Consider the following 13,776-nt stretch of genomic DNA (forward strand, 5'->3'; position numbering starts at 1 on the left):
AACTAAGTCACATGGATTAGGCAAACACTGAACATTGAAGGAAACAACTTTATTGATGAAAAAAGGGGATAGGACACCCCTACAAGAGGCAGGCCAAGTGACTGCCTAAAAAAACTTCTTTAGCAGGGTTCAAACAATATAGGGCACACAGGCCCCAAGATCTTACAGGAGCATAAAAGCCCTTGAAACAAGTAGAGAAACCGCCAACATCACCATAGCATGACCGGCTGAGCTGGGGGGCGAACTACTCGTCATCACCAACATCATCCTAAGCCTCCTCGTCACCTGCTCCGACCCCCTCTTCATCATCCTCCTCCTCTTCAGGGGTCAAAGGTTCCTCGTCTACCTGAGTGACGAGCTCACATGGGACCTTCCGTGAAGTTACGAAGCTGATATCGAGAACGGGGAACAAGGACTTGAGGTAGTAGTGACAGTTTGAACCCCTTCTTCATTGAGGGGATACCATCTATCGTCCATTGCTTCCCATATGCAGGAGACTTCAAATAAGAAGCCACGACCTCCTCCCTAGCTTGCTCAGCTCCCGGACACACCCTCTGGGCACACTTCGACCTTGCCTCAGTCAGCTCGCGCTGTCAGAGTTCGCCTGCAAAAGGAAAAGCAGAAATAAGACCCCTCGAAGAGAGAAGCCAAAAAACACCATGAAGAAAAGGCAACAAATCTATATGATGCACTAAGTCATCCGAACCCCAGCTTCTGTAAGATCCATCTCACCGATCGATTACATATCCGCCGGAAGAAGTATGGCCCTACCAATTTGGAGTGCCACTCGGGTGTCACTCAATCGGTCAATCACTTTCACTCCAGGAATGCAAGGAATGAAAGGAGGGATGTTAGAGATATAAGGGCCCGCCTTCCGTGCCTCCTGGGCGAGCTGGGGATCAGAGGGTCCCTGCTCTGTGAGCATCGGCTCCCCCTCCCCCTCCAGGTCGACAACGGGAGGGGTTCTAGAAGAAGAAGCTCCCCTTGACAGCCTGCACTCAGCTCGGTGCTTCTTACAGGAAGATCTCAATTCAGCATCAGCAGACATCATGGAGGCTAAGCTCGCCATACCTGCAGAAAACAAAAATATCGGTTGTCGAGCTAAGCAAAAGAAGAAGCAAATAGACAAGTGACCTGAACAGAATGTGCAATAAGTGGCCAGAAATCCGACCCACCTATCTGACTCAGGCCCGCCCGCTCGATCATCGGCTTGTCTAGAAAATCCTCAATCCTAACACGTTCTCGAACGAGCTACTGAACAACGTCTTGCAGCTTGTCATCCTTGCATTCGGCAACTTTCTGGGGACTACTGTACCAGGTAGTATTGCAATCCCAACCGCCTACCTTCTCAAGGAAAAATAATTGATGCCTGTAGTTCCTAACCTTGTTTGGGAAGTTAAAAATTTTCCTCCTGCTGCGGAAAGGAAGATAGAAATAGAAAGGGCTCGAAACTCGTTTCATTTGCACCAAAGCTGAGAAGGCCTCGATGCTCAAGGGAAAGCCACGATGGTGAAACAAGCTGATTAGACTAACCAACGTTCTAACCCCGATAGGGGTGAGCTGACCTGGAGACGCTCGGTAACACCTTAGCACTGCGAAAATAAAAGGATGGAGGGGAAACGGAGACTGGCTGCTAAGGACTCTTCGTAGACACACAGCCTCTCGCGGCCATGTTCCCAAGGGTATTGACCAGGACCGGGCGTAATTCACTAATACTCATCTGGAACCTCGTACCTATGACACAACTCGACTACTTCTTCCCTGGATAGATGGGTCTGCCTGAACGAAGCCATTGCAGCCTCAACTTCATCCCATTTACCCACTAAAGCCCCATCAAAGAATGACTCAAAAGCATCCTCACTAGAGGAGCTAGACTCCTTCGACCCACTGCCAAGAACCCTATCATTGGCTGAATCCTGAGACATAACGTGAAGACAAAAGAATACTCACTAGAAAATGCAAGAAGGGACCTATAATGGCAGCAACCAAACTCGGAAAAAGAAGGAATTATAGCTTGCCGACAAAGAAACATAGCTCGCCTCAGCAAATCAGCAATTGAAATTTACTCGCAGGCCACTCTTCCCCCTTCAAGAAAAGTCCAAAAACAGTGACAAAGTGGGGACGTCGAGGGGACCCCATATTTAAAGCTCGTAGTAGAAGGAATCAACGGCCTAGATGCAAAGCGTAACTGATGAGAGCATGCCTCCCTGAACCCGACGACGCCTGCACATGATAGACTGGCGATAGCCGAAACTCTGCACACGCGTCGAATCTGTCAGCCCGCCAATCTCGGAAATTCAAAAAGGGCACACGCCTTTGAAATTTGAAAAGCCCACCATCCCGCTCAAGTAAAACTGTGCTAACTGGAACATTCTGGAAAGGAGCAAGGCTGAACCGGACAAACCAAGTCGGTCGTGAGAGCAAGCTGAACTTGCAGTTATAGCAAGCCAACCCAAAATGCCCCAGAGACTTCTACTCTCTTCGCCTACTAGGTAGAGGCTCGAGAGTGGGGGGAAATTGATGAGGGGCATTTTGGTCACCCACACAATTATCAACACATGGACGTTGTTGGCAACACAACGTCCAACACCAAGACAACTTGACAAGAAGACACGTGGCAGTCAGCAACAGGTACGTGGCCAAGCTCGGGCTGCCGACAACTCCAGCTTGCCCGAAATGGTCCCGCGGGCCGTACCCACATAAGCACCATTACCGCAACTATGAGAACAGCTCGCCAAACTATACGCCACAAGACCTGTGGGCGACCTGTAACTGCCACGCAAATCTAGCAACTGATAGTCCAATACGCCCCAAACTGCGGAAACAACTCCGCAAAAGACTTAGAGACGTTGCCTAATGGCAACTGAACCTCAAACAGCTATAAAAGACCCCATGATCACTCTGAAAGGTATGTGCACATAAGCTCTCATACTCTCTCACATACTCTCACTAAAGACCTACTTACTAACTTAAGTATCAGAGTGTCTTCCTGGGTAAACCTACCCAAGTACTCTAACTCTTCTTTCCTCATAGCTCTTCTCAGCTCGGACTTGCAGTTTACAACTCGGCATTATCAGGTTTGAACCCAGTTCGAGCCACATCACCAGACATGAGGGAGTGAGCAGATTGTGCATCATCACATGTCTTGGATGCATTGTGCTTATTTATTACAATTAGAATTAGGGTTGTCCCAAGTTAGCAACTTAACATTTTACACTTATATGGGCTTGTGCCTTCGGGCAGAGTCCATTGCCCATTCAAATTTGACAAAAGCCCAACCCAAGCCCACCCAAGTGGCATCTCTGATTTTGTACTATGTAGAGAGACTGGGCCGAATGGGCCCTAACCCATTAGTGTCTTTCTTATTTGTTATTTCATGTTATGTTTTCTTATTGGGCCTTTTCTTTATGGGCCTTTATTTCTTTTTATGTTTTTCTATGTTTAGTGCTGATGTGGACGCCTACTTAAGGGCCTCCTTGTAATTTATGTGACTTAAGTATGTTTTATAAAAGATAAGAGTAGGGGAAAGAGGAGACATTCGAACTCCTCCTTTCTTTCTCCTTTCTTCTCCAATCTTCATCATTCTTTTTGTTGTCTCCTTCTTCTTCTCTGATTTCTTTTACTTTATTCTAGAATATTCTACTGATTTTATTAGTTTTGAATCACATCTTGGTATCAAAGCAGGTCTCTCTTCCCTTTCTTTCTTTTTTCTTTTTTCTTTTTTTACCCATACATCTTTTTTCTAATCGAAAGGCATATGAAGAGATAAATTACTAATTATACAGAGAGTCAGAATCTGGTTGAAGATTTCCAAGAAAGTGGGATTATAATTTTTTTCCCAAAACTCCTGTACTACTACTGCTTGTACAGGAGTTCAGCCAGAGCCATACTCTCTGACTACTCGGAGCTGAATGCCATTCCAATTTGAAATTTGAAAATCCCCTTAAACCCAGGAGCGCTATTGATAAATAACAAAAAAGTTCTAGGGCTAAAATATGCATCATGACATGAAAACCTTTTCCACATTTAGAAATGATGGAGGATGGTTGTTGGCATTCAAACGCTATTCACTATTTGAAGTTCAATTTACTGTGTCTGAATAAAACATTCAAATGCTTGACCAAGGAGTTCCAATCAAACACTTCTAGCCTAAAAAGAAATGATGAATAACCTCAGTTGATATCAGAAAGATGGAAACAAGAATAGTCACGAAAGCAAGAGATCCATAAACAAAAAGATAAGAGCAAGCAAACCAATTACCACAATAAGAGGAGAATACATTTATCTTGCTAAGATGAAGCACTCAAATGCAGTTCGGTCTACCATGCTTGATACCGATCAATGCCTCATGTTTTCCTTTCTCTACAATGACTCCATTCTTCACTACTGCAATTAGATCGGCACCTTTAATTGTGGATAACCGATGGGCCACCACAACTGTAGTGCGGTCTACCATGACTCGGTAATGCATCCTGCACCACTTGTTCTGACTCAGCATCGAGTTTACTTGTCGCTTCATCTAGTAGTAAAATCTTTGGTGACTTCACTATAGCACGTGCAATTGCCACTAGACCTGTTCATGGACCGGGCCGGGCCGGGTTCGGGCTGGGCTTTGACTCTTTATTAACAGAAAAATGTTAGGCCCGAGCCCGAGCCCGGCCTGACCAACGGGCCTACAACTTGGGCCCGAGCCCGGCCCTGATAAAAAACCCGAAGCCCGAGCCCGAAGCCCGACCTAATAAAAGAAATCCAAAATTTTCCCTATTCAAATAAGCATTATCTATTTTAATTCAGATGTTTTTTTCCCCTATTTAAATGAACAATGGGCCTACAAGTGAATCAACAACCTTCTCAAATCAAAAAGTTTATTCAAATTGACATCACATAGGGTTTTTACTTAGGTTTAACTATAGGTCGGGCCGGGTTTACTTAGGTTTAACTATAGGTCGGGCCGGCCCATCGGGCCACCCGGCCCATGAACAGGTCTAATTGCCACCCGTTGCTTTTGTCCACCTGATAATTGGACCCCTTTCTCAATGGTTTCATACCCCTGCAATTTTTCCCATATTGAAAAATATGAGCAAAATTAGAATCTAAGGGTCTGTTTGGTTCGTAGTTGGAATCGGATTCAAAATCTTCCAGAATCGGAATTAGAATGGTCCATTCTCATAGTCTGTTTCATTCAGGCAGGAATGTGAATGAGAATTAAAATCAGCAGGAATATAATTTTATTCCCAAGGGAGGGGCAAGGAATGGCCATTCCCTCAAATGGGGGAATGCCATTCCAGCAGGAATGGGAATGGGATTCCAATTTTGTCCAACCAAACAGTTGGAATCAGAATATCCCATTCCGATTCCGATTCCAGACCCCTATTCCTGCAAACCAAACAGTTGGAACCGGAATAGCCCATGTTTATCAAAAAAAATTTCGATAGACCATTGCCAAGGTGATTCAGCTGTCCATTAGCATTTCTTTTACTGGATGAGTTGATCAGCAATAGGACCCACCCAATAGTGGCCTAATGCTTGAAACCTGTAGAAAAAATAACCACAAAAAATGGGTCCTTTGTTCAAGAACTAAGACTACAGTGTGGCATTTGGAAGTCTAAAATATTTCCACTTATGTCTGAAACTAATAAGATAAATGGTTATTCCCCTTTAGCAGGTTTGGTTAGAACTTTGGCGGCCAACATTCACATGAAATTTTCTTTGATGAAGTGATTGAATCTTGAATAACCATTTATTCTAACCTTTTAAAACTTTCACTATAACAAGAATGCCTCCCATACCATTTCTACTTTGTACACTGTCTTTTTGTTGTTTTGTTTCATGAGTTGATGGTTTTCATCTCCATCAAATCCAACCTTGGACAGATCATGGTTTGACCTAATGAGAAAATTTTAGGCCTAATCATTGCTACAGTTTTTCAAGAGAAAAGATTTGGCTCTATGTGTGCAGCCCTATGACCTAATGAGAAATTAGGCTTGAATGTCGGGTCCAAGATTATGTTGTGTTAGGCAAGTGTTTGCAGAGAAGAAAAGATAGATGATTTAACACAATTATGTTATAGTGCTCCAACCTGTTGCAATGCACTAATGAACTTAGGGGCATTTGCCAACTCTTCTGCAGCTAAAATCTCTGCCTCTGATGCATTTCCTTCCTTACCATAGCCAATGTTAGAACGGATTGTGTCATTGAACAAAACAGGTTCTAGGCTAACTAAGCCCATCTGCTGCCTCAGCCACTTCAACTGAAACTTCTGGATTTTAGTTCCATCTAAAGTATTTTTTCCAGAATCAGGATCATAGAATCTTTGCAACAGGGATAATGCTGTCGATTTCCCACTCCCACTTTCTCCAACCAAAGCAACTGTCTGAAAATTGAGATTTCCAGACTATTAGTTTTGCAAGTAGACCTTATATTATAAATGGTGCAAATTGATTTCAACTGTGCAGTGGCTTTGATTATGGTCTCCTGTTCAAAATTGTTAGACATGAAAGATAACATGTCAAAAGTAGTGTTACCTTGCCAGAATGAATTGCCAAGCAAAGGTCTCGGAAAATCTGAACGTCAGGCCTTGTGGGATATTTAAAGCTAACATGCCGAAACTCAATTTCTCCCTTCACACCTTCTAAAGTCATACCAGACTTGTCACTCGGGTCTATCTTTGACTTCTGATCAAGAATTGCAAATATTGAAACAGTAGAAGTCTTGGCTTTACTTGCATCGGGTGTGAAAGAGCTGGATTGAGAAATTTCTAAAGCTGCCAGGGTAAGAGCAAAGAAGACCTGCCAAGAAGGATAGAGACAAGATATTAACCAGAAAATGCAATTAATTGTGTTTAAACTATCCAAAATATATTAAAGTGTTTCAATTATTCTATCTGTGAAACATGACTTTGTGAATATCTCAAAAATATCCTCACTAAAAGAACTTGAATGAGATGACATGACTACTCACACAGAAAACCTTGGAGAATGTTGTCTTTCCATCCTCAACAAGACGAGCTCCAGCGTAGAAACTCGTCGCATATAAACAATATATAGCAAGAAAATAGATAACCCAAAACCAACTCCACTAATTAGTCCTTGACGCATCCCTGTCCTCAAAGGGCCTTCACATTTCTTTTTGTATAGCTTCATCACCTTCTATTCTGCACAGAAAGAAGCAACTATTCTTATGCTTCCAACTGCATCATTAGCCACTTGACTTGCTTCCTCATACATCATCTACAGAAATTCAAATTATGATCATCTTAGTTAGAAAAGCTAACAAACATGATTTTTTGGTCGAGGGAATATAGATTATTAGAACTAATTAGAACTAACTTTCAGGTGTCACCAAAGTATTATTTTTCTTCAGTTTTAAATGCTAAAAAGGTAATCAATATATGACGGATAGTTAAGTTCTGAAATCAACAATGAGCAACTAACAAAATTGGAAATCTGTAAATAGTTTGGGCACATAGGATATAATATATGAGGCTCATTAAAAAGATCATTACCCAATGTTGGTCCCGGCCGGCTACCTGGAGTAACATAACTTCCCACTGCCAAATTGTTTCTCCATTAACAATGAACTTCTGTAGTAACATAACTTACGTAAGAATGATGCAACACCACTTCCCACTGCCAAATAAACAAATTTCAGTGATACCTGAAGATGTGACAGGAAATTACAACTGGTTAGGCTTATTTCTAGTTTGACATTTCCACCAACTGCAAGACAAAGTACAAGGGTTTTGCTAACTATATATTAATAATTCAGACACTGGGCAAAAGGGATATAATCATATAATACAGATGGACTTAAGAATCTTTATGCCATGAAAGTTACTATACTACCCAAGATCTAATTTCCGGTTTCATAGTTTCCACCTCTTCACTCTCAAATTTTAAATTGAAGATGCATTAAAGACCTTGTTTGTATTAACGTGTAATAGGAATCAATAAGCATATGTTGCCAATATAGACCTTGGAAACTACATCGACTATATGATTGTTTGTATTTTCTCCAAAAGAATCAACCGTTTCCCCTAAAAGCACAGCCGTAAGAGGCATGGAGGCCCCATTTCCAATAGCTCCAGTGCTACCAATGATCATTAATACAACATCCTTGGAGTCTGCAAAAGAGAAGAGCTTGTAATAGGAACGGTGTTAGTGGCCTCATCTCTTCCTTTGCTCTTTTCCAAATCATGGTGGCTATTGGTCTTTCCTTGGCCTGTTTTTTCATCTGTCTCTGTTACAGGTGAATGGCTCGTTGATGCAGTGGCCTGGTTGGAGTTTATATTACCATTCAGGCTGTTTTTCTCTTCCATGTTTCCAGCTTCTAAGATTTTCTATGCTATTATTTGTCACAAAAGTTGATCCACTTTGAGTTAAAAGCAGAGCTGCAAGACAATAAGAAGCAATGAAGTGAAAGACCCTTTCTTGTTGAAATGTAAATAATTGAAAAAGAAAAGGCAATGTTTCGTCAGAGCTATTCATTCTCCATTTGGATTTAACTGATTATTTTCCTATTTACTTATATCAACATCAATACTACTGAAAGCAGAAGAATAAGGAAATGAAAAAAAAAAGAAGAAAATGAAAAAGAAAGAGATACCTGTTTCTACTCGGACTCCAGTGAACTGATTATCACTTTTAAAGTAAAACATAAAATCCGGCAATCATGAACCGGAGATTAAATCACAAAATTTATAACCCACATAAACATAACAAGGAAAATTATTTGAATATCAAAAGTTTCATTAACTGTGACGCAAATGAAGGGATGAGAGATCCATCATATGGATAGCCGAACCCTGCAGGTAGGTAGGGCGAAATTTCAAAATTTCTCTCTCTCCCATGTGGGAATCACATTCCCTGTTTTAGAAAATCTGCATTTTCAAAGATCAATCTTGAACCTAAACCGAACCAGATTTAAAACCAAAAGGTAGGAGAGGGATATACCTGATACAGATCAGCAGTAAATCCCAATGAAGGTGTTCACGCCCAAAGAAATCTCCAAAGACTGCTCCCACTGAAGATGACACAGTGTAGGGTGGAGCAGAATCAGCAGTGTTCTTCCCAAGAACCAAATCCTTCAGCAAGAACTCGATGGAGGCTGTGAGCACGACTTCAGATCAGTCTTTCTCCAAAGACTGATATCAAGAACCTTTCTTGATCGCTCCTACAAGAATGGAGATCGAACGGGCAATGGCGGCGACAGGAGGAGGACGTAGGGAGAAGATGTCGCAGTCACATTGTTGCTGTCTTCTCTCTCTCTGATCTAAGATCTGATTATTTGATGTGTAGAATGGTTCGCCCCCTCCTCCTTTTAAAGCCTTAAAGAGAGCTCCTAATCTCATTAGGAGTTTCCTAATCCAAATCTATATTTGGATCAGGAGTTCTCTTTAAAAGATAAGGATAAGCCCTTATCTTATCTGTAGATTAGATCAACCCTCCTAATCTTATTAGGAGCTTTCTAGATCCAAATCTCTATTTGGATCTAGACTCTCCGAGTGGATAGGGATAATTCTCTATCCTATCTTCTGATCCAAATCCCAGATCTGCCCCTTCTTTAACTAATCAAATTAGACCAGTTCGAAATGGGCTTTAGGCCCAATAAGTCTATGTGCTCACTAACCTTCCAAATTGCTGCCCAGTTGGGCTTCTTTGTATGGCATGGGACCCAAACATTGATCTACACATCAGCCACATTGGTTCAGCCTAACCTCTGTTACAAGGCCTGGCCGAATTCACTGTTATGGGTAGTGAACCCCTGAGCCCATCACCATGGGCTCTTAACGAGCCCAACACTTACACTAAGTGGTCCCTGGGCCAAGCCACCTTATAAAAACCTAGGGACTGTGGACAGATGCAAGATTAGTCCATCAGGTATTACCCTCAATGGTCTTACACTTAACCTCTCAACCCATAATGATCAAACACTGCCTGACAAGAGAGGACCTCTGCCTCGGCTGCAAGGAACAGTGTTTCACTCTCTACTCACATGGATCCCAGGAATTAAAACCTTTTGCAAACATTTTGAAACCATAATATATATGTATATCTTTATATAAATATATTTTGCAAAAACAAATTTCAACGATTGAAATCGGTTGCCGGTAGCTTTGGTTTCCATCAGAGAGAGTGCAACCCCGATCATTACCTTTGTCCGACAAGGGGCTGATCCTGTCACTATGATCAACCACTCAGATGAATTCTCAGACTGTCCTAACATACCCAGGTTTTGACCCCCTCTAAGGATCTCACTGATTTGCATATCAAAGACAGCCCAATCCGACACCTAGTGCAGTATCATAATCGAGTGTAGGGGTCAGGTGTAACATTTCAGTTTTGCCCACTAATCACCAAGGTCCAGGGCAATACTGGAATTCTGGTCCGGTTCAGGGCTTCAAGTAAACCTACACTACATGTACCTCGGGTCTCACCCTGGCAGCTGAGACAGGCTACCCCAACCAACTTGGCAGCACATTAGTGTCAGCCTTATCAGGATAAATCTCCCCAGATCTATCCAACGGCTATGGACATTCTAAACTAACACGAGTCTCATATGTGTCCAGTTTAAGGGTATTACACAGAAACACACCATAATAACATGAATCAAATATGTACTTTATTCATTTACATTAAATGTCATAAGGTACATCATTCTGATTGGAGCTAAGGGCATACACTGTCTAACAGCTCCCACTTTCACTTAGGTCCAATCTGGTATAAGCCGAAGTCCCATACTTTCCACGTGTTTCTCAAACACTTTCTATGTCAGTGGCTTAGTCAATGGGTCTGCTACATTCTCCGCTGATGCTACCTTCTGAATCAAGACGTCCCCTCTTCCAACTATCTCCCGTAGTACATGGTACTTCCTCTCGATGTGCTTCAACTTTGAGTGGGCTCGTGGCTCCTTAGCCTGAGCAATAGCTCAATTGTTGTCACACAACAATGGAATGGGTGATGTGCTGGATGGAACTACTCCCAATTCATGAATGAACTTCTTCCTCCATACTGCTTCTTTGGCAACTTCACTTGCGGCAAGTATTTGGCTTCGGTTGTGGAATCTGCAGTGGCCCTTGTTTATTGCTTTTCCAGCAAACAACAGACGATCCTATTGTGAAAACATACCCAGATGTAGACTTTCTATCATCTGGATCCGACTGGAAATCGGCATCAGTATACCCCTGGATCTGTAGTGAGTTACCATCGAATACCAGACAAAACTCTTTTGTCCTTCGAAGGTACTTAAGTATATTTTTTCATAGCAGTCCAGTGCTCCTGCCCTGGGTTGGCCTAGAATTTGCTTACCACACTCACTGCCTGAGCAATGTCAGGACGAGTGCACAGCATGGCATACATGATGCTCCCTACGGCAGAGGCATAGGGAACGTTCTTCATGCCCTCAATCTCCTCGGGAGTCTTGGGAGACATCCCCTTGGAGAGAGTGACTCCGTACCTGAAAGGAACATTTCCCTTCTTGGAGTTCTCCATGCTGTATCTCTTGACAATTTTGTCAATGTAAGTAGATTGAGATAATCTTATTATCCTCTTCGATCTATCTCTATAGAGCCGAAGACCCAGTATATAGGAGGCTTCTCCAAGATCTTTCATGGAGAATTGTTGTGAAAGCCATACTTTCACCGTAGTCAATATTCCTACATCATTCCCAATGAGTAGAATGTCGTCTACATACAGAACCAAGAACGTAACCTTATCCCCACTGGATTTCCTATAAACACAGGGTTCATCCGGATTCTACTCAAAGTCAAACTTTTTGATAATAGAGTCAAACCGGATGTTCCAACTCCTAGAAGCTTGCTTAAGTCCATATATGGATCTATTTAATTTACATACCATGTGTTCCTAACCTGCAACTATGAAACCTTGCGGTTGCTGCATATAGATATTATCATTTGAAAGAGTGGTAGGATCCATCGCATGGACGCCAAAAAAGTTGCGGAATGGGTGGGCGAATTTAAAAAATTTTCCTACCTTCTTCCAATTGGGAATCATATTCCCTAAATTTAGAATACAATATTCAATGATCCTACTTGAACCATAATTGAACCATATCTGAACCAAAAGACAAGGGAGGAATTATACCTGATCCAGAGAAGTAGTATCTCCTAAAGTTGGTATTCACGCCCAAAGAGGACACCAAGATCCGCTCCTACTGAAAATGACACAGCAATATGTGGAACGAAACCAGCAGAGTGCATCCTACACACTGAATCCTTCGCAAGAATCCTCTGGAAACTCTGAGCACCAAATCTTTTCAGTTCTTTCTACAAAACTGATATCAAGAACTGATTTCTTTCCTTCAAAGATCGAATATTGTCAGAAAAATGGCGGCGGCTGGAGAAGAACTCCTGAGATGAAGATGACTGAAAATTGCTTCTCTTCTCTCTAGAGTGTGTATGAGATCCAATCTCAATTCGCAGGATGATTTCTTGCACACAAACCCTAGGTTCGAATTCAATTGTTGTTTTCTTCTTAGGGTTTCTCCTCTTTTCTTCTTGATTAAGAAACCTCCTAATGAGGAGTTATCCCAATCCAAATTAGTATCAGGATAGGGGATGATCTTAATTCTATCTGTAGATTAGGTTAGCTTACTCTTGATCTTATTAGGAGGTTACCAGATTCAAATCTGATTTAAATTTGGTCTCACAGAGTGAATTAGGTTAAAGGCCCAATCCTTTCGCTAACTTTAATCCCAGATCCGCCCCATAAGTGGGTGATCATATCTACCAAGTTCGAAATGGGCTTTTGGCCCATTAACTGTGCAGTGCTTAACTAGTTTCCAATCTACTGCCCAGTTGAGCTTCTTTGTATGACATGGGACCCAAGCATTGATCTACACACCAGCCACATGGGTTCGGCCCAGCCTTCATCACAAGGCCTAGTCGAATTCACTAAGAAGCCCAGTGAACCCCTGAGCCCATCACATGGACCCTATGGGCCCAACGATTGAAATCGACTGCCGGCAATTTAGTTTCCATCAGAGAGAGTGCATTCCCGATCATTACCTTTGTCCGACAAAGGGGTTCATCCTGTTACTATGATCACCCATTCAGATGAATTCTCAGACTGCCCCAACATGCCCAGGTTTTGACCCCCGCTAAGGATCTCACTGATTGGCATATCAAAGACAGCCCGATCTGACACCTAGTGAAGTATCATAATCGAGTCTAGGGGTCAAGTGTAACTTTCCAATTTTGCCCATCTGTCTCCAAGGTCCAGGGCAATACTGAAAATCTGGTCCGGTTCAAGGATTCGAGTAATCCCATACTGCATGTGCCTTGGGTCTTACCCTGGTGGCCGAGACAGGCCATCCCAACACTTGGTGGCACACCAGTATCAGCCTTGGCAGGGTAAATCTCCCCAGACTTATCAAATGGCTTTGAACATTTAAAACTAACAAGAGTCTCAATAAGTGTCCAGTTTACACAGAATTATACCAAACAACATGAATCAAACATGCACTTTATTTATTTACACTAAATATCAAAAGTACATCAAATCAGATTGAAGCTAAGGGCATACAAAAAACTGTCCAATAGCTCCCACTTGCACTTAGGTCCAATCTGGTACAAGCCGGAGTCCCATACTTTCCACGTGTTTCTCAAACACCTTCTGTGTCAGTGGCTTAGTCAATGGGTCTGCCACATTATCCGCTGACGCTACCTTCTAAATTAGGACATCCCCTCTACCAACGACCTCCCGTAGTATGTGGTACTTCCTCTCGATGTGCTTTGACTTCGAGTGGGCCCACGGCTCG

General features: G+C 42.4%; 1 pseudogene; it reads right to left on the reverse strand.

Annotated features, from left to right (window-relative positions):
• Positions 1–1,709: 1,709 nt before the first annotated feature.
• LOC104586066 (ABC transporter B family member 11-like) lies at positions 1,710–8,317 on the reverse strand (annotated as a pseudogene).
• Between the last annotated feature and the right edge of the window lie 5,459 nt (positions 8,318–13,776).

The sequence above is a fragment of the Nelumbo nucifera genome, chromosome 4, assembly GCF_055504915.1.
Source record: "Nelumbo nucifera cultivar China Antique chromosome 4, China Antique-T2T, whole genome shotgun sequence".
NCBI classification, from domain to species: domain Eukaryota; kingdom Viridiplantae; phylum Streptophyta; class Magnoliopsida; order Proteales; family Nelumbonaceae; genus Nelumbo; species Nelumbo nucifera.